Source organism: Mobula hypostoma, chromosome 19 (genome assembly GCF_963921235.1).
Source record: "Mobula hypostoma chromosome 19, sMobHyp1.1, whole genome shotgun sequence".
NCBI lineage: Eukaryota > Metazoa > Chordata > Chondrichthyes > Myliobatiformes > Myliobatidae > Mobula > Mobula hypostoma.
Genome location: NC_086115.1, coordinates 52,141,216 through 52,164,569, shown reverse-complemented (window position 1 = coordinate 52,164,569; position 23,354 = coordinate 52,141,216).

Genomic DNA, 23,354 nt, shown 5'->3' with positions numbered 1-23,354 from the left:
ACATTAGTCAGATAAAACGTCTGAGGATATATTTTCATCAATGAATATAGTATTCAGCACCCATGCGAGCATATGCAATTCTGTTAAGAGGTATACTCCACTGAACTTAAATGAAAGCACAACCCAGAAAAAATGAAGAAATTATCACTACAGAAGGAGAAGTTAATCAATGGAAGAGCATGACCCTCCATAGAAGACATCCACATAATCTGAGCGGACTAGATATCAACAAGGAAGCATTGAACACCTGGTTCAGAGTTGAAGATTTCTTCCCAGGAAGGGTTCCTTATGGCAATACAGGACCAGGTGGTTAACACAAAAATAAACAAAAATACATAAAGAAGGCCACCAAATTCAAGGCTATAGATGTAGAAAATGCCAAATAAAACCAGAAACAATCCAACACATTACAGGATCCTGCAGCAGTTTAACTCAATCTGATGACTTACACGGGCACAGTCAAACATCATTCATCAAAATCTTGCTTTAAAATACAAACTCATAAGTGAAACCATACCTTACTATAAATACAAGCCTGATCCAGATTTATTGTCAGAATCCCACAAATTATATTAAGATTGATCCGTTATTACAGATAGAACAATCCATAATAACCATCCATATATAATAATACAGGATAATCAAGCAAGAACAACTTACTTAGTAGATATAGTCATTCCAAATGCACATAACTTATGAAAATCAATAAGTGAGAAACACTAGAAAAATGCTGAATTAAAAGAGGAAATTGAAAGATGATCAGGTCCCAATAGTAATATCTACAACTCGTATCATTCCAAAGGCTCTACACAATAGCATTAAACAATTAGGTCTACACAGTAATAGCTATATAAATCTCTAGAAAGCCACAATACTAAGCACCACTAGAATAGTCCGAAAGTTCCTAGCAATTGAGAAATGAGCATGCTTGGCTATGCCTGTACTTCAGATTTTTCAGCTTGAACTGAGAAAAAATAAATAGTTATAATAAATCCAAATTTCCAAAAGCATTATGTACACTTGACCATGCTTGGATTAACACTACCTAGGGCAGAAGGGGGAAAGAGGAAGAAGAGACATTAAATATCTATACACCAGTCAGATAAAACTTTTAAGGATATATTTTCATCAATGAAAACAAGATTCAGCACTTTATGCAACATGATGCAATTCTGCTAAGAAGTACATACCACTAAACTTAAGTGAAAGCACAACCCAGAAAAATGAAGAAATTATCCCTACAGAGGAAAAAATTAACCAATGGAAGAGCATGACCCTCCATGGAAGACATCCTCATGATCTGAGCAGACTAGATGTCGACAAGGAAGCATCGAATGCCTGGCTCAGAGTTGGAGACCTCTTCCCAGAAACAGAAGGGCTTCTTGTGGCAATACAGGACTGGGTTATTACAAAAATGATTAAAAATACATAATAAAAGACAAAAAAAAATTCAAGATGATAAATGCAGCTAAATCCAGAAACAATCCAACACATTGCGGGATCCTGCAGCAGTTTAACTCAATCTGATTACTTACACAGGCACAATGAAGTGGCAAACATCATTCTTGCTTTAAAATACAAACTCATAAGAGAGTCCATACCTTACTATAACACAAGCCAGATCCAGTTTTAGAGTCAATGTCTCACAAATTATATTACAACTGATCCATTATTATAGATAGGACAATGCATAATAACTATCCAGATATAATAATATTGGATAAACAAGCAAGAGCTAATTACTTAATAGATATCGCCATTCCAAACACACATAACATACAGAAATCAATAAGTTAAAAACACCAGAAATATGCTGAATTTAAAGAGGAAACTGAAAAACTATGGAACATGAACAGGGTACACACTATATTGTCCCGATAGTAATATCTACAACTGGTATCATCCTAAAGTCAATACACAGTACAGTAATATTAAACAATTAGGGCTACACAGCAATATCTATGTAAATCTACAGAAAACCACCATACCAAACACCACGAGACTAGTCCGAAAGTTCCTACCAATTGAGAAATGAGCATGCTCGGCTATGCCCGTACCTCAGGTTTTGCAGCTTGAGCTGAGAAAAAACAAAAACATAATAAAATATAATAATAATAATAAAAATAATAATTTGGCTGATCTCTGCAATGTTTCTGATTGATAAATTAATATATGTAATCTACATGTATGCACATCCTTGCCAGACTTCGGGCTTTAAAGGTAGTTAGGTCAACTGGGTAAACGTTTAAGAGGAACTATGTTAAACATTGGTATGAATTGCTGCTAGCTGTAGAAACACAAAGCAGGATACAGATGGTCAGTGAGTCATGCTGCTTAAGCCAAAGCTCAGAGATCATGACTTAGTGACCACAGCTAATAGTTCAACCACGAAAGGTCTGTTTACACAGGAAACTAGATACCAGTAAGGGACAGACATGCATTTGGGACAGTTGGAGTGGTATTGCCTCATGTGTAAAGGCAAAAGCTCATGTTGGTGGTTTTTGGAAAAGAAGTTCAGATTAGAATCAACAGGTGTGACATTAGGGTGGCTGGTGATCATCAGAAGATTTAAACCTTCATCGCCCCAAGGAGTAATGTGAAATCTGGAGCATTGGCAGTCCATTTGAATTGGGGTAATATCTGCTTGCTTTTAACAGGAAGATAATGCTTTACAGACTGTGGCCACTGTTGCATATCCAGCAGAGCCCAATAATCTTTACCAATGAGCTTCCACATCAATTTATTAAACATGTGAAGACCTAAATATTTTTGGTATTTACAGTGTACTGTATCACCTTACTCTGACTGAGTATGCAATGTATTCAGCTCTCACATTTTATTGTCTCATTTCCGAAATTTAAAATATATTGAAGTAGGATTTTTTGAGCTAATCTACAAAACATTGTGCATCATGTCAGATCAAAAGAAAAATTTCAAAACCTGTCAACAATTTACTAAAAACTAAAAACCAAAATTGTGAGGCTGAGAAAGTATTCATCCCTTTTGTAATTACTATGCTAAATTTCCTCAGGTGCAATATTGCATATTACCTTAACAACTCACCTAATTTGTTGATGTACAAAATTGGAGGCTTACCTGTTTACAATGACTTCATAAGAATAAATAACCCCTCTCTCTGTAAGGCCCAACAGTATGGTAGATTTTCAACAGACCAAACCAAAATGAAGACAAAAGAGCATTCAAAACAAATCGGAGAAATGATAATAGAGAAGCACAAATCTGGGGAAGGGTAGAAGACCATCTCAAAGACACTGAACACACCTCAGCTCAGTGCAGTCTATCATGAAAAAATGGTGAAAGTATAAAACTACAACCAGATTGCGTAGGTCAGGCTGCCCCCCTAAACTTAGTCACCAGAGAAGAATGGCACTTGCAAGAGAAGCTATTGTGATGACAACGGTTACTCTGAGTGAGTGGCAGAAGCCAGTGGTTGCAAATGGAAATGAAGTTCATGGCTCTACAAGGCCTTACACGAAAGGATATTTATGGAAGAGTGGCAAGGAAGAAGTCCTGGCTAAAAAAAGGCATACTCTTGCTCATAAAGACTTTGAAAAGCATCCCTTAGAAGATACTGTAAGTACGTGGAAGAAGGTCAGATGAGACTAAAGTGGAATTTTTTGGCTTTAACACTAAGTGGTATGAGTGGTGTAAATCTAATACTGCACATCAACCAGGTTACACCATCCCTACTGTAAAGTATGGTGGAGATAACATCATACCATGGGGATGCTTTTCAGCAGCATGGACTGGAAATCTGTTCAGGATTGATGGGAAGATGAATGCTGCTAAATACAGAAAGATCCTGGATAAAATCCAGAAAGCATAAACTGGGGAGGATATTCGTCATTCAACGGGATAACAAGACAAAGCACATTGCCAGAGCAACCATGTAATGGTTTCAAATGAAGAAAATTGATGTCCTTGGGTGGCCCAGTCAGAGTTGTGACCTTTACTTGATCAAACATCTCTGACAAGGTCTCAAGATTGCTGTCCACCGCTGCTCCCCGACTAACCTGGCACAGCTTGAGAAATTTTGCGAGGAGGAATGGGCAAATCTTGCTTCATCGCCTTGTGCAAAGCTAATAGAGACTTATCCAAAAAAAAACTACTGGCTGTAATAGCTGTAAGAGGTGATTCAACTAAGTACTGGGCAAAGGGGGATGAGTACCTTTGAACTACTGACATTTCAGGTTTTGAATTTTTAGTTTCTCAGGCTTTACAATTTTCCCTGGTTTTTGGTTCTACTATGAAAAAGGGTTCAGAATCAGAATCAGATTCTGATTGGCTGGATACTTGATTGGTTGGGGGCTGAATACTTTTACAATGCACTGTAATTAGAACAGGTCTGAGGCTGTGAATGAAAATTACCAGAAGTTGGAGAATTTCCCCCTCCCCCTCCCCCTCCCATCCCCTATCCCAGTTTCACTCTGCCCCCTCCCCCAGCTGCCTACTACCTCCCTCATGGTTCCACCTCCTTCTACTACCCATTGTGTTTTCCCCTATTCCTTCTTCACCTTTCCTGCCTATCCCCTCCACCACCCCTTTATCCTTCCCCTTACTGGTTTTTCACCTGGAACCTACCAGCCTTCTCCTTCCCACCCTCCCCCCACTTTCTTTATAGGGCCTCTGCCCCTTCCCTCTTCAGTCCTGACGAAGGGTTCTGGCCTGAAACGTTGACTGTTCGTTTCCACGGATGCTGCCCGACCTGCTGAGTTTCTCCAGTGTGTTGTGAGTGTTGCTTTGACCCCAGCATCTGCAGAGTATTTTGTGTTAACTCCACTCTTTAAGAAGGGAGGAAAGCAAAAGAAATGAAATTATAGGCCAGTTAGCCTATAAGGGGTGGGAAAATGTTGGACTCCATTATTAGGGATAAGGTTTCAGGGTACTTGGAGACCAATAACAAAGTAAGTCAAAGTCAGCACAGTTTCTGTAAAGGTAAATCTTGCCTAACCTTGTTGGATTTCTTATTGGAATCGATTGTTAGGGATGAGATTACGGAGTACCTGGAGGCATATGAAAAGATAAGCCAAAGCCAGCATAGTTTCCTGAAAGGAAAATCCTGCTTGACAAATCTACTGCAATTTTTTGAGGAAATTACAAGCAGGGTGGGCAAAGGAGATGCAGTAGATGTGGTGTATTTGGATTTTCAGAAGGTCTTTGACCAGGTGCTGCATATGAGACTGCTTAGCAAGATAAGAGCCCATGGAATTACAGGGGAGTTACTAGCATGGGTGGAGCATTGGCCGATTGGCAGAGTGGGAATAAAGGGATTCTATTCTGGCTGGCTGCCAGTTACCAGTGGTTCCACAGGGGTCGGTGTTGGGACCGCTGCTTTTTACGATGTATGTCAATGATTTGGACTATGAGATTAATGGAATTGTGGCTAAATTTGCCGATGATACAAAGATAGGTGGAGGAGCGGGTAGTGTTGAGGAAACACAGAGCCTGCAGAGAAACTTAGGTAGTTTAGGGGAATGAGCAAAGAAGTGGAAGATGAAATATAATGTTGGAAAATGTATGGTCATGCACTTTGGTGGAAGAAATAAATGGGCAGACTATCATTTAGATGGGGAGAGAATTCAAAAAGCAGTGATGCCAAGGGACTTGGGAGTCCTTGTGCAGGATTCTCTAAAGGTTAACCTCCAGGTTGAGTTGGTGGTGAAGAAGGTGAATGCAACATTGGCATTCATTTCTAGATGGATAAAATATAAGAGCAGGGGTGTGATGTTGAGGCTCTATAAGGCACTCCTGAGACCACACTTGGAGTATTGTGTGCAGTTTTGGGCTCCTTATTTTAGAAAGGATATACTGACATTGGAGAGGGCTCAGAGAAGGTTCACGAAAATGATTCCAGGAATGAAAGGTTTACCCTACGAGGAACGTCTGGCAATTCTTGGGCTGTATTCCCTGAAGTTCAGGAGAATGAGGGGGGATCTCATAGAAATATTCCGAATATTAAAAGGCCTGAACGGATTAGATATGGCAAAGTTACTTCATGGTAGGGGAGTCTAGGCCAAAAGGACACGACTTCAGGATTGAAGGAAGTCCACTTAGAACAGAGGTGCGGAGAAATTACTTTAGTCAGAGGGTGGTAAATCTGTGGAATTTGTTGCCATGACCGGCTGTGGAGGCCAAGTCATTGGGTGTATTTAAGGCAGAGATAAGGTAGGTTCTTGATCAGCCAGGGCACCAAAGGGTGTGGGGAGAAGGCAGGGGAGTGGGGATGACTGGAAGAATTGGATCAGCCAATGATTGAATGGCAGAGCAGACTGGTGTGCTTCTGCTCTTATATCTTATGGTCTTATGGATCAATCTATTGGAGTTCTTTGAGGAAGTAACAAGCAGGGTGGACAAAGGAGAGGCAGTGGATGTCATTTACTTAGATTTTCCGAAAGCATTTGAGAAGGTGCCACACATGAAGCTGCTTAACAAAATAAAATCCATTGGCATTACAGGAAAGATATTGGCATGGATAGTGGAATGGCTGATAGGCAGGAGGCAGTGAGTGAAAATAAAGGAGGGTCTTTTCTGGTTAGCTGCCAGTGACTTGTGTTGTTCCTCGGGGGTCAGTATTAGGACCAATACCTCTCATATTGTTTGTCAATGATTTAGAAAATGGAATTGATGGCCTTGTGGCAAATTTTGCAGATGATACAAAGGTAGGTGGAGGGGTAGGTAGTGCTAAGGAAGCAATGTGATTGCAGCAGGACTTAGACAGATTGGAAGAATGGGCAAAACAGTGGCTGATGGAATACAGTGTTGGGAAATGTATGATAACGCATTTTGGTAAAAGAAACAGAAGTGTAGACTATTATCTAAATGGGGAGAAAATTCAAACTTCAGGGGTGTTACCCCTCATTATTATTATTTCTTTTTTATGTATTTCCAGTTTGTTGTCTTTTGCAAAGTGGTTGAACACCCAAGTTTGCATGGTCTTTCATTGATTCTATTATGGTTTTATTAAATATGCCTGCAAGAAAATGAACCTCATGGTTGTAAACAGTGACATATACGCACTTTAATAATAAATATACTTTGCACTTTGATTTATCTGATGTGTTACTTGATGTGTTGAGCTCCAAAATAGTAGTAATGGTGTCAAATTGGCATGCTGACTATCAAGATAATTATCTAGATCGAGGTACATCAAATGGGTATGAAGGGGTGATATCCCTGCCGTCTTCGTGACTGGTATGCTGTAAGTTTCAGAAGTGCACGTGTGCATCGAGAACCACATTGAAACCAAGCCAGTAGCTGGAGAGCCTAAAATATACCCAATACAGAGACAAGTTTTGAATCTCGTGTTCCTAAGTATATTTTCCCATATCATCGCAATTCCAGAAAATTTTTTAAAAATGCCTTTTGTAAACTCAACATTAGTTGAACCAACCTCTTATCACTTCCTTTTCTTGTGTTGCCATCGGCAACCTTTTCTATCAGAATATACTAGCGAGCTTCCAATTTTCTCCTCCTCTGTTAGTGGGGTGGGAAAATATGATTTCAGTGAAAATCCACTTTTATTCCAGAAGAATATGTATTCAAATACATTATACTTTGGTCTTTTACTGTTTGACGTTAATCATTAAAAGACTTATATCAACACAAAATGTTTATAATATCTCTGGCCTTTGATTTTAATATTAATGTTACGTAAATGGGTATAAGTAGAATAATTGATTCTGGGTCATGGACTGTGTCACTATCGATGGATGTGGTTAGTAGAGTAGAAGGACACTAACCCACTAAATTCAGAATGTATAATTTGTACACTTGCAATACTTAGACAAATGTAGCTTTACGGTAATGCAAATAAATGTGGACTATTCTAGCAATAGTTCTTTCTATAACATTTGTATCCATGACTTGTGCAGACTATAATGAATATTACACACTACACAATGTGGACTAAAGCAGCACACTGGTTATAATCCAGAGAGCTGAACTAATGATCCAGAGATACAAGTTCAAATTCCGCCATGGGAGAAGGATCATTTAAATTCAATTAATTGTATAAATCTAGAATAAAAAGCTCATAATCAATAACGGTGACTATGAAACTACTGAACTGTCTCCAAAGCCCATCTGGTTCACTAATGTTCTTTTGGGAAGGAAATCCACTGTCCTTACCTGTCTGACCACAGCAGCATGATTGATTTTTAATTGCCCTCAGTAAATGCCCAGCCAGCCACTCAGTTTGAGGGAAGGAGGGACTTGGAAATAAATGGCAGCCTCGGCGACATCAGCCAGATACAAGTAGAAAAGTGTAGAACAAATATAGTTCATTCTTGATTTCAGTTTTCTGTTGTTAATGACATGCATAGTACTTGACTGTGGAAGTTCTAAATAAAATTATTTATAATGTTTGGTTAATATCCACTATAACAGAATGGAGAACAATATTCTGAGAACATCATTCCAGTTTTGAACTGGTTATAATTTCAGTAAAAGCAATAATAGAATAAATACCTTTTTTTCCAGCAATTGCATTTTATTCCATTTGTACGGTATTTGCAGGACCTCTTATGCACCTTGCTTTGATCTAGGGTGTGTGTGACAACTAGAAGCATCACATTGGCGGTAAATCAGTATTGATAAGGGAGAAGGGTGACAGTTTCACAACAAAACCAGGTGCACATAAGGGGCTTTGAATTGAATGGACACCACAAACTTCTTAAGCACAGTGAGCTAGGCTGATGGGGGATTTTATTTGTGTGATTTTCCAGCAGCTTCTGCTGTCTGGTGTAGTTCAGAACATGCTAATATGTTCAACATTAGTAGCAGGGAATGAAAATGCAGGTTCAGCCAAGGGAAAATAATTACAGCAATAATAGGTGTAATTCATAGTAATGGCTCAGCTGAATTTCACACCATAGCTCAAAGCACTTACATTTAATTAATGTAATTTTTGCTGGTCTACTAAAAAGGTTTTTAGCACAAAATTGATAATGTAACTACACCGTTTCTTATTGTGAATGCAATTATTCCTGTAAAAGCAGTAATAAACAGGGATATTATGGGACTGCACAGGCATATATCTCTGTGAGAGGCTGTTTGTGATGCTCTGTGGGTCCGCAGAATGTTTCTGCCACACTGCTTAATTAAGCCTGAACTTGACTGAATTTTGTAAAATATACAAATGATTCAACATCAATTAGAATAAACCTCCTAGCTCCTAAGCAGGATAATAATTCACTTACATCTGTAGGCTCCCATTAGATGACATCATGCATATGCCAAAGAGGTCAAAATGGAGCAAAACAGGTAATAAAATAAAAAACTGATTACTTTATCAATTTAACAATCAATTATGATGCACGGACCCTTTCATCTCATTAGTGCTTGGTTGTAGTGAATTTTGGTGTCTTGTCCAGCCCTCCAGTGGGGATCATTTTCTCTCCTCAACGTGCGTACCACAGTCAAAACAATTATAGTAAGATTTCCCCTGGATAGTTTCTGAGGAGAAATGGCAAACACTTAATAATAATGTGTTTGCAGTTTTGCTGGCTGAACTGAATGGGATTTTTCCCCTGCATTTGTTTACAAATTAACTTAGGTCCTTAGGATCTGTGTGCTTAGGTCATTAAAATATCATGGATAGTTATGATCAAATGTATTAGTGAAATACTGGTCTTTATATTCAGGGAGCTGAAGTGGAATTTGTACTACAGAGATGCAGGCTCTTGCTTCTACCGCGTTTAGGGGGATGTGAGAGGTAAGTTTTTTTTACTCAGAATCATGGATGCCTGGATGCGCTGCCTGGTATGGTGGAAGAGGCAAATACATTAGAGGCTTTTAAGAGAGGTTTGGATAGACGTATGGATGTATGAGGGAGGATATGGACATTGTGTAGGTAGGAGGGATTGGTATTTGGGTGTTTCTGATTTGCTTTGCAGCTGGTTCAGCACAATGTTGTGGGCTGAATGGCCAGCTCCTGTGCTTTACTGTTCCAAGTTCTCTGTTCTATCTGAAGTAATGGGAGCTAGCTACCAGATCACCTCTCAAATCATCTCACCACACTCACCCTGAAGCCTTGGGGACATATGAGAGTGCAGATGGTGGAATCCAGCACAGTGAACAATCTGCTGGAATAATTCAGCGGGTGAATCCTGCTGCAGGGGTTTGACATGAAACATCAACAATTCCTTTCCTCCCACAGGTCTGCGCGGTCCTTGTGGCTGGTTGCGTGTTAACTCGGAACATTCCTCCTGCAGGAAGCCAGAAGCTGCAGTGGGGGAAAAGCAGACGGCAGTGACGGTTAAACTGCCAGATCACTCAGTGTTACCCTCACAGCCGTTCTCAGATGTTACCACAAGAAGCGACATGGTAACATAGTGCTTAGCACAACGCTTTACAGTACAGGTGGGATGGGTTCAACTCCTGTTACTGCCCGTATGTTCTCCCCACGACTGTGTGGGTTTCCTCCGGGTGCTCCAGTTTCCCTATACAGTCCAAGGACGGACTGGTTGGTAGGCTAATTGATCATTGTAAATTGTCTCATGATTAGGCTAGGATTAAATCAAGGGATTGCTGGGTGACGTGGCTTGAAGTGCCGGAAGGGTCTGTCCTGTGCTGTCTGCCAATAAATAAATAAATAAGTTGCAGCTTTCACTGGATGTGCTGAGCCACAGAGCACAATTGACTAGTGGCTAGGATAGGGCATATGGATACTGCAGATGCTGCATCCCTGGAGGCTGCACACGAGGACAGCCTTTGCTGTACCTTTGATGGAGCAGGATAGAGAGAATTGACGGGTTTGTCACTGGTGCATTGCCAAAAAGCATGGTGATGTCTAATGCAGAGTATAAGGTCTATTCATTTCCCCTGGAACTGGAGAGACTGATCATAGGGAGAGGTTGAGCAGGTTAGGACTTTATTCATTGGAGCATGGGAGAATGAAGGATGATATACTGAGGTGCATAAGATCACGAGGGGCTTCAATAGGGTGAATGCATACAGACTTTTTCCCAGGGGCGGGGAATCAAGAACTAGAGGGAATAGATTTAGTGTGAGAAGGGAGCGATTACAATATGAATCTGTGGGGCAACTTTTTTTACCCAGAAGGTGGTCAATGTATTGGATGAGTTGCCAGATGAAGTGGTTGAGACGAATTTATTTTATTTTTTATTTTATTGAGATACAGCACAGAATAGGCCTTTCTGGCCCTTCGAGACTTACTGTTCAGCAACCCCCGATTTAACCCTAGCCTAATCATGTGGATAATTTACAATGACCAATTAATCTACCAACCAGTACATCTTTGGACTGTGGGAGGAAACCCACATGGTTACAAACTCCTTACGGGCAGGGGTGGGAGTTGAACCCGGGTCACTGGTACTGTAACGCTTTGTCCTAATCACTACACAACTGTGCTGCATTATTAACAAGGCATTAGGCAGTATTCACAACGTTTAGAAGGCAGTTGGACAGGTCTATGTGAGAAAAGGCTTAGAGGCACATGAAAGTATGGCACTGACTTAGATGGGAATCTTGGATAGCATGAACCATTTGGACTGAAGGCTTGTTTTTGTTGTATACGTATGAATCACTCTCTGGTGTGTAATTGTAATGGACATTTGTAGTCCCAAATGGAATATTGAGTCTGCAGGTTTATTGCCTCATTTTCAACTGTCGGACAAGAAGAAACAGCCTACTGTGGGATCCTGAGGTGGAAGCTCAGTATGTTTCCAGCCAAGCTCAGAATGCAACCATTTTGTCCGTGTACACCTGTATGTAGAAGTGTCACAGCAGTTCTATAAGCTGTCTTGCAGTTGATTACTGAGGTTGCTGAGAGGGGAGTGGCAGTGGTTCATTAGAGCAAGAACCTACCTGTACCTTTCTCTCTCAGAATCACCGCATTAATGCCTCCCACTATTGACAACTTGTCTGTATCCCCACTGGTATCCATCATCTAACAAGCACCAGTAACAGGGCCCAGATCCAATCAGTGCTGTCCGAGCTTGTCCTCCAAGAGCAGCTGCAGTCTTTTCTATTGCAAGTCGTCAGCTGTCCTCTGTCTCAAATGTCTATAGCAGCAAAAACACATGGAAAACAGTCACCAAGTGATGGCGTAAGAATGATTTGATAACATTTCTACGCAAAAGTTGGGGTAGGATGTCTACTTGATACTTGCTTTTGTTTTGGTAACGTAGAAAAGTCTTGTCAGGGTCAGCAATAGAGGTAGGAAAGGTATAACACTGTGGATGAATTGGGAACTGTGGTTGAAAACTAAATTATTTAAATTAAATTAAATTGGCTTATTATTATAACATATAATGAGGTACAGTTAAAAACTTCCAGTACTGTTCAAAAGTCTTAGGCACCCTATCTGTCTTTGTACAAACGTATATGTGCCTAACTCTTTTGCACAGTACTGTAGTTTTGCATTCAAGTCATATAGATCACCTCATCACATCAGTACATAAAAGTAGTCTGAGGGGAAAGGAATAAGAAAATGCAGAGTATGTCTTACACGTACATACAAGGTATAGAACTGATAGACAATAATGTGCAAGGCCACAGCAAGTTAGGCTGTGAGGTCAGCAGTCCATCTTGTCATACAAGAGGTCCATTCAACAATCCTATAACAGTGGGATAGAGGTTGTGTTACCTAGAATCACATTCAGGAAGGTTGGTGATGAATTCTTGGTCAGACAAAGGCAGGCAATCATGTCCATGGAGCATTTATGGATATGAATAAACAGTCAACTTTTTGGGCCATGACCCTTTATAAGAACCTGCTGAGTTTCTCCAGCATTTTGTGTGCGTTGTTCTTGATTTCTGGCATCTGCAGAATTTCTTGTGTTTCTGTCAACTGGATCCCTTCCCTTCCTCTTCTTCCAGATGCTAAATGACTTCCTCCCTTTCCACCCATTTTCCAACCTTTGACAAGGTTTGCATGTTTATGTATGGCAGTGCAGCATGCCTCAGGCCATAGCCAGTCCTGGCATTGCTCAGGCAACCACTGCCCTGCATCACCGCCGCAGTCTGGGCAGCAGAGCCATCGGTCCTGAATGGCGGGTGTCTACCACCCGGCCACACTTTGAACGGGAGATTGGCATTGGTCGGGTGACACCTGCTCCCATGTGCATGGATCGTGCACTAGAATTGTCAGTGGAGACCCCTTGTTTCCCACTGACAATCATTTTGTTGTGATGACTGTGATGGAACAAGCATGGCCGAGCGAAGGCAGTATGATTGAAAGGAGAGCACCAGGCACTGACCTGCATGAATCACTCTCTGTCCTGGTACACTAGCGGGATGTTAGGGAGGTCAAATCTCTTCTCACTAAACTACACTGATGAGTTGATGCATTACTCCCACAAATGGAGATGAATGAATTAAGTGAATACTCGGAGAAGTTGGATTGTTCTTGGAGCAGAAGAGGCTGAGAGAGAGAGAGAGCCAGGAAGAGGTCTTCAAAATCGTGAACGGTATAGCCAAAGTAGTTACAGAGAACTAGTACCCAGTGAAAGAAAGACAGGAACCAAAGAGCACAGAATATAGGCGACTGGCAAAATAAATCTTTAAGTAGTGAGTGGTTGGAGCCAGGAGCACACTGCTGGCAAGGGTAGTAGAAGCAGGTTCAATCCTGGTATTCCAAACAGAACTGGATAACTACAAGAAAAGAAAACGTAGACAGGTCCATGAGGAGAGGTTCAAGGATTGAGTCAAAGTCTGTGGAATTCAGCAGTCCTCGTAAGATTATGTGTTCAGTCAGTCTGATATTCTCTGATATGAAAACGTAATGTGCATAATTCTCTTAGCAGACAGAAAACCTGTGATCTCTTTTATTCAATAGTGCATGACAAAGATACATAGGAAAGGAAAGAAATGCATACACGTGAAAAGCCATGGTCACCTAGACACACTCTGCAAATGCAGTCGCTGCCCTACTTTACGGTTGGAATTGTGATGTGATAACTATGAGGAGATTTGTTAATGTAGGTGACTAATATTGCATGGTTGCAGCAAGTGGCAAATTTCAGTGCAGGACAGATGCTTCACACACATCTTTGTTCAAATTCAAGTGGAAGAATTGTTGCCAGAACACTTCAAGTCGGTACAGCCTCCCGTGAGATTCCTTTCTCTCCTGGCAGCTTTCCGGAAAATTCCTTAATAATGCACCCTTTGCTGGTTTATGCTGAAACCACCCCCCCGCATCATTGTCATATCACTCATCATGGGCTTAGAACGGTACCAGATAATTTTCAATGGTAGCAGCAGCAACAGATATTAGTTGAATTCCAACCTGCAAATCAGGAATTATGCTTTCAGGAGAAGATGATAATAAGGTCCCAGCTGCTTACCGACTGCATGCTGAGCTGTGCGGGATTCAGAGAGTGTGCAGACAGAACCAGTGATCTCAACGTACATGGCTCACATAGTCCACAGACCACGCTGTGCAAAGTTCTTAGATGCATGTACATAGCTAGGGTGCCTAAGACTCTTGCACAGTACGGTATATGTCAACATGGAGTGGAGAGCGAGTTTGTAAATCTGGTGGGAGCAAAGGATGTTGGGAATAGCGATGATGGAGTGCCATTGGAGGGGTGTGGGGACGGGTGGCAGAGAAGGATGCCCGGGCGGGGGGTGGAGTGGGTGCAGGCACACCCAGCCCTGAGACACCAGGCAAGGTCATTTGATTCCAAACAATTGGTGCATTGATAATCACAGAATGTCTCTCTGGTTCTTCTTGCTCCCTCCTCTCTCTCTTCTCCTTTTCCCAACCATAATTCCTCTATCCTTGCCCCCTTTCCACTCTCAGTCCACATTAGAGACTCATATCAGGATCTGGTTTATCATCATTCACGTATGTTATGAAACTTATTTTCCTTTTGGGGCAGCAGTACAGTGCAATACATAGTTACTACGGTACTGTGCAAAAGTCTTAGGCTCTGTGTGCCCAAGACTTTTGCACAGTACTGCAGTTACAATGGACAATTCGAACATACTTAAAGCCCTCGCTAAGATAATGCTGGTGGGGCAAGAGCCTTAAATTTATGTGTGAGGTAAGGTCACCAGTGAGAAATGTATGTAACACACACAAAATGCTGAAGGAAATCAGCAGGTCGGGCATCATCTGTGGAAAGGAACAAAGAGTTGACACTTCAGGCAAAGACTCTACAACAGGACTGGAGGAAAGGGGAAGAAACCAAAATAAGAAGGTGGGAGGACGGGAAGGAGTACAATTTGGGAGGTGATACATGAAGCCAGGTGAGGGGGAAGGTGGGTGGGTAGGGGAGGGAGATGGTGAGAAGCTGAGAGGTGATAGGTTGGAAAGGTAAAGGGCTGAAGAAGAGGGATCTGATAAGAAAGGAGAGTGGACCATGGGAGAAAGGGAAGGAGGAGGGGCACCAAAGGGAGGTGATAGGCAGGTGAGGAGAAGAGAAGGGTTGTGAGGAGAGCCAGAAAGAGGAATGGAAAAGAAAATACTAGAAGTTAGAGAAATCGATCTTCATGCAGGTTGGAGCCTACCCAGACAGAATACGAGGTGTTGCTCCTCCAACCTGAGTGTGGCCTCATCATGCTATTAGACTGACATATCAGAAAAGGAATGGGGATTGGAATTAAAATGGTTGGCCACCGGGAAATCCTACTTATTGCAGACAAAGTAAAGGTGCTCGATGGGGCCACTTACCTCTCCTATCGGACCTGCTGAGTTCCTCCAGCGTTTTGCAAGTGTTCCTCTGGATTTCCAGCATTTGCAGAATCTCTTGTGTTTATGAGTTGGAAACATAAATAGGCTTCTGTAGTGCAAAACAATGAAAGCAAAATCTCTGGTCTTTACACTTCCAATTGAGTCATGGTGTGAAATGGTTAATATCACATTCCAATGGCAGAGGAAAGAATTTCAAACAAGTGCTTTGATTTTATGTCCCATGATGTATCATCAACATCTAATTTTGGCGTTTCCTCTTGAAATGGTGCACAGCGATATCTTGTCAGTTTTGGTATGTGCTTAACAGCACACCAAAGGTACTGTCGGGCAGCTGGGAATTGCTACTTGTATTGTGAAAACAACTATATTAGTCGCTGACAGTTTCAATTTAGCAAAATACTAACTACTCCTAACAATGGGCTGAGCTGCAAATTACATAGCTGGAACATAGTATGGGAAAAAGAAATACAATCATTTCCAGGCCGAACGAAAGCATTGTGTATGGGTAATCATTATAACTGACCCTGGAACACCTACCTTCACCAAATTGAAACAACAAACAATCTGTTCACCAACATTAACAATTTGCTTCATAATTAACACATCATAAAAATCTATGCCCAGATGGTTGAAATAATGAGCGAATTTTGTATTTCTTTTTATTCTCTATTGAAACCTAGTGACAGAGTTTAATACTAGTACATTATGGTCTGTACAGTGCAGTCTGTCACTAATAATCACTAGCTCTTTTTCAGCCATTGATTACCCATAATTAGGCCTTTTCCTCAGCTATTATTCTAACTGGGAATACAGAAAGGTGTGTGAAGAACAAGACCGCTTTTATGGTCAGATTGCTACGACACTCAATACAGCTCAATTTTCGGGCTATCAGTCCCAGCCTTTTGAAGTCTGAGTTAGTGAAACTCTTTTTAAAAAGATCTGCTGTGCTTAAAGGCTTGAAATTGATCACAAGGTCTAAAGAGAATTTTTTAAACAAGTACTGGAGTGTTCTCCCTTGAGAAATAAATAGAGTCAGAAAAGGATATAAGACTGGTTAGAGGTTGCATTAGATGTTACTATCGCCCAGGCAATGAAATACCTCTATCTAATTGACTAACTCAGGCATGTGTAACTCAAAATTGGAATATCATGATTCTATGGCCATGAATTTAATTTCCCTGGATTAGGGAAATGCTCAGTTATTTGCTTAAAGATTGGTACTATCGTTTAACTTCTCTGATTGATGGATATTAGTTCCTAATTTCTATCTTGTTGTTTGACTTTTGCACTCTTCATTTATTCTTGAAACTTATAGTAAATTTTATGTTTTGCACTTCTCGCCTGCCACAAATTTCATTGCATACGTCAGTGATAATAAACCTGAATCCGATTCTGCATAAAAGAAAGCTATTTCGTACATTTTGTAGTGTCAGTGTTTGCAGATTTAATATCTCACACTATATCTATATTGGGTGGCGGGTTGGAAACACGTCTCCACCAAAGGAGGTGTAAGGTGCTCCTTCCCTCTGCTAGGCTGCAGGTCACCCCAGACAAGGTGTAGCACCTGTTTACCCCCCTCCCCCAAATAAGGTCACATGAAGCCACGGGAGCAGGTGGTGGATGGTCATATGAGTAGCTGGGGCATATCACAAGTCCTGGTTATGTGACCACTGACCCCAGGCGGACAATCTCTGGAGACTATTGATAATGGCTGGAAGTCACCTATCTTGTAAAGACACTGCCCAAAGGGGGCAATGGCAAACCAGGTTTTGTAGAAAAAGTTGCCAAGAATAATCACATGACCCTGATTGATGGGCTAAGCAGGTACTGCAACTTGCCCAAGGGTGACCTGCAGGCTAGCGGAGGGTAAGAGTGCTTTTCACCTCCAGAGATGTATCACCACCCACCACCCAGTCCATTAGAACATGATTACACCTGTATTCCTGATTCATAGTCATTCCTCTGTTGCAAATGATCCAGGCAACACCCATCTGAATTGGTTTACTGCGGCTGCAAACACGTATCCATGTGTCGGATTCCCCACGGACAATATGGTGGGGGGGGGGCCGGGGATGGAACAGCTGGGAAGTTTTCAATAGCAACACCAGCCATAATGTATCTTACTTGCAGTTATATTGTAGACATGGCAGTCTAGGCTGAACAGAGATGAAAAAAGAATGAGTTAAATCATGAGAATATAACCTTGACTCTAAACCTTGTTGACTTAAAGAAGTCAGACATGAAAATGTGTGGGTGTGTGTGTGGATTGATTTTAAAGTAGAGATATCAGGAACTGTGCAGCTACATTCTAGAAATCATGCGTTCCCAACCTGGGAACCCCTTACTTAATGTTATTCATCCATGGCATAAAAAAGGTTGGGAACCCTGATGTTCATATATATGACCCTCTAATCTGACTCTGGTGCTATCAGTATTCACAATCAAATGCAAAGATTAGTAAACTCATTATTAAAATTCCCAGCATGAAGACACATGCACTACAGTCTATGCCCTGCACGGCAATGCAAGACAATCTTTAATCCCAGAGGCCCATTAACCTCCATAAACTTAGCCTATTTAGTATGGTGGCGAGGTTTACAATAAAAGAAAAATAAAGGAGCTGGTTCACCAGACAGCAATAAATAGACCCTGTCAGATTTGTACACTCAGTCACATTAAGTGGAATCCCACTTGGTGTTAAATTATATTGGAGCAGGGTTGGCTTCCCATTTTGGGAAAAGCCTTGCTGGTATACCGACAGAAGGTCTGGTGTGGAAGAACACGTCTAGGGATATGTTGGAAGAAACAGCCTTCTCCTATAGTACATAATAAGTGCGATTGGGCAGATGGTCACTTATTAAAAGATCCACCTCAATGCCTCTGATATTTAGCATTGTTATAAAATGTAAAATGATTAAAAATAAAATAACTTCTGCTTTGCTTCTTAAGATTTTTGTCCAACACTCCCGTTGAAGTCAATGGGACTTTGAAACCTGTATTGGGTCTAATTTGGTTCAGGATCTAAGAGACAACTCCCCATTATAACACTTGGAAATTTCAATATGACTGCACTCCTCAGTGGAATCCACCACTGAATTATTTCAGTATGACATGATCCATCTCAGAGATATTTCCATAAGACTAGGCTTAATCTCTGGGGTACTTCAGCAAGATTGGGATCTATCACAAGGGTATTTCATAAGATTGGGTCTACCACAGGGGTATTTCAGTAAGACTGGGATGCATCACTAGGGTATTTCAGCAAGACTTGATTCTACCAAGTCTAGGGAGTCCAGCACTGGAAAGGACCGGGAGATATGGCCTTTCTGCCAATAGGTCCTGGCTTTTGGATTTGACGGCACATGAGCATAGGTGTAGAACTCAGTGCAGTTTCAGCTCCTGTATGCCCGCAGTTCCAATTGCTTCTGCTGATAATATTCCGTACTGTCTGACCTAATATACCACCAAACTATTGGAAGCACATTAAAATCCAGCTTTCAATGTTAAGCAAACTATTGTCTGTTCACAACAGGATCCTCAGCTTCAATTATTTATCATGGATTCTACTGAAGACCTTTTGTTGCTTTATAAGTCTGCTGGTTTGTTATAGTGGTAAGTATCCTAGGATACTGGGTAACCACTTGCAGAATCTCAGAGACCAAAGTATAATCAAAGAGATGCATTAGAGCCAGAATCTTAGCATGATTCAACAAAGACTAAAGCGTATTTGATTTTTCATTCATTTATTAAGATAATGTGCAGATGACACTCTATTAAAGGATAACATCACATTATAATAGGAAATGATTAATATTTTTTTAATGAATAGTACTTTTAATGCAGAAACTTCAATGTAAAAAACAAAATAATTGATAAAGAGGAAGATATTGTAATATCTTTAATATTTTAATAGTTAATACTTTAATCATCTTCTCACAATGCTGATGGGATAGCTCTTCTGAATAATGGAAAAGTATATCATGGGCTGAAAGACTGAATCAAATGATCACACAAGCCAAATATTTAATTGGAGGGTTTTTTTTTCCTAAGGTTGCTAAGCCCTAGAAACTCCTAGGAGGTAAAATGGAATCAGCTCCAGATGCACTTAGACCAACAGGAGCTCACCTTTGTTGAAAGTGTTTAGGTATTGGCTTTTCTGCTGTGCTTATGGAATAGAAGTCAAATATTGAAGTACAGTATTCCAGGATTGGGGAGTATGTGTTGTCCAGGAAAGGGCAGCACTCTGATGCGGTGGTGGGGTGGGGGGGCTTGTTGCAACCATTTTGGGGCAGCAGCTCACCTTTGATCGTTGCTGGACACTCAGTTCTCACCTGCGGCTTCAAGTAGCTGCTTACATGCGATAGGGCCACACCCCGGTACAGGTAGGCTAAACCAGGTGAGGGTAGCTCTGGAGGGTTTCACATCCCGGTGAGAAAGAGACAGGTCTGTCCCAGCATGCAACTTCAGCTCTGGCGGACAGGGCGGGTGAGATCTACAGTGAGATCCAATGGCCAGGAAGGTGGCTCTGCAACGCTCCGTGGAGAGCGAGGGGCATAAGAAGGCACAGAAGTCATGGTCATCCACTGTAACCAAGGAAGACCCCAGATGCGACACTTATTCAAATCACTGGACCTGGACTTCTGAGGTCGAGGAGTGGAATTGCCTTAGCAAAACAGCTTTTCCACTTTAAATACTCTCCCACACAGGCTTCCTGCCATTGTTGTACACAATGAACAGTCACCCTTCCAAGATTGATCCAGGGTATGGTAATCCTATTAGTATCATACCTATGAATATGTGCATATACTAATAAAGTAATGAGAGAAGATAGCATTAATAATAGTTTATCATTATAGAATAACTAAGGATTGAAAGTCCAATGCTTATATGACTTATGAGGCAGGTCCTAAAGCGTAGGGAGGGCTATGGTCCTGGTGCAGGTCGATGGGAGTAGGCAGATTAAATGGTTTTGGTATGGACTAGATGGGCCGAAGGGCCTGTTTCTGTGCTGTGCTTTGCTATAACCCATGGCTAAAATATAAATATTTTTATAGCCATTGTTGTAACATCGGAAACAAAGCGGGAAATTTGTGACCAGCTAGCTCCAATGAACAACAGGGATGGTTAATTGGGGATGTATTTGGTTAGGACATTGGAAGTGAACCATTCTCTTTTTATAGTCCCCAAGGATCTCTCACATTTCAGAGAGGGCAAATGAAGATTAAGCCAAATAGTTCATTAAAAAACAGTAACAGTTCAGGTCAGCTTCCACCAGTGTCTCCGATGTTACCCCTTGCTTAGGTGTTGGAGTACCGTCAAGTATTTCAATACATTTCAATACATAATAAAAATGGTAAATTACATATATGTATTTAAATAAGTTAAATAAAATAAGTAATGCAAAAAGAGAAAAAAAAGTAGTGAGGTGGTTTTCGGGGGTTCAATGTCCATTCAGAAATTGGATGACAGAGGGGAAGAAGCTGTTCCTGACTCATTGAGTGTGTGCCTTCAGGTTTCTGCACCTCCTTCCACATGGTAGCAATGAGAAGAAGGCACGTCCTGGGTGATGAGGGTCTTTAATGGATGTTGCCTGTTTGAGGCAGTGCTTTTTGCAGATACCCTCAATGCTGGGGAGGCTGACTGAGTTTACAACTCTCTGCAACTTAATCGGATCCTGTGCAGTGGCACCCCGATACCAGATAGCGATACAGCCAGTAAAAATGCTCCCCACGGTATAACTGTAGGAATGCAAGTGTCTTTGCTGACATACAAAATCTCCTCAAACCCTTAACTCCAAGTCTACCCTACAAACTTAAGGAAGAAACACATGTCCAGATACAAGCTCCAGAAGTATACTCCAGGCTCAGAACCTTGTGACAGTTTGAGAATGGCAGCCAAAGTTCCAGAGATCATTGTGAAACTTGGAGGAAGGAGAAAGTAATTTCCATTTCTGGCCTTCCATGTCTTGCTGATAGGGCATCTGAAATCCTGCCATCTCATGTGATCTTACTTTCATGTCTCATTTTCCTCTGAACACCTGTGTAACTGCCAGTGTAATTACGATTCCCATTCCTGTCCCGACATGGCCTCCTCTTGTGCAAAGGTGAGGCCAACCTCAGGGTGGAGGAGCAACACTTTATATTTCATCCAGATAACCTCCAACTTGATAGTTGAATATCGATTTCTCTTTTTGGTAAAAAAAAATCTCCCCCAGCCCTCCCTTCTTCCTCTTTTCCCCACTCTGTCCTTTTACCACTTCCCCCCCCCCCTTCCCCATCACTTCCCCCTGGGCCCCCTCCTCCTTCCTTTTCTCCTATTATCAACTCTTCTATCAAATTCCTTCTTCTTCAGCCCTTTACCTTTCCATAAGACCATAAGGTATAGAAGTAGAAATAGGCCATTTGGCCCATTGAGTCTACTCCACCATTGCATCGTGGCTGATCCACTTTTCCTCTCACCTCCAATCTCCTGCCTTCTCCCTGTATCCCTTCAAGCCCTGAGTCATCAAGAATCTATGAACTGATGTCTTCAAATTACATAAAGACTTGGCCCCCATAGCTGCCTGTGGCAGTAAGTTCCACAGGTACACCACTCTCTGGCTACAGAAATTCCCCTGTATCTCCGTTCTAAAAGGATGCCCCTCTACTCTGAGGCTCTATCCTTAGGTCTTAGATTCACCCACCATAGGAAACATCCACTACACATTCACTCTATCAAGGACTTTCACCATTTGATAGGTTTCAATGAGGTCATCCCTCATTCTTCTGAATTCTACTGAATTCATGCCCAGAGCCATCAAACATTCTTCATATGACAAGCCATTCAATCCTGGAATCATTTTCATGAATCCTCTTTGAACCCTCTCCATTTACAGCACATCCTTTCTAAGTTAAGGAGCCCCAAACTGCTCACAATAATCTAAGTGAGGCCTCACCAGTGCTTTATAAAGTTTCAATATTACATCCTTGCTTTTATATTCTAGACCTATTGAAATGAACGCTCACATTGGAGTTGCCTTCCTCACCAGAGACTCAACCTGCAAATTAACCCTTAGGGAATCCTGCACAGGGACTCCTAAACACGAGGAAATCTGCAGATGCTGGAATTTCAAGCAACACACATAAAAGTTGAACGCAGCAGGCCAGGCAGCATCTCTAGGAAGAGGTACAGTCGACGTTTCGGGCCAAGACCCTTCGTCAGGACTGTCCTGACGAAGAGTCTCGGCCTGAAACGTCGACTGTACCTCTTCCTAGAGATGCTGCCAAGGACTCCTAAGTCCCTTTTCATCTCAGTTTTTTGTATTTTCTCTAAATTTAGAAAACAGTCAACCCTTTCATTTCTTCTACCAAAGCACATGACCATACACATCCCAACACTATATTCCATCTGCCATTTCTTTGCCCATTCTCCTAAACTGTCTAAGTCCTTCTGTAGACTCTCTACTTCTTCATATCTAACTACCCCTCCACCTGTCTTCATATCATCTGCATACTTTGCAACAAAGCCATCAATTCCATCATCCAAATCATTGATATATAACGTAAGAAGAATTGGTTCCAACACAAACCCCTGTGGAACACCACTAGTCACTGGCAGCTAGTCAGAAGAGGATCCCTTTATCCCTGCTCTTTGCCTCCTGCAAATCATCCACTGCCTTATCCATGCTAGAATCTTT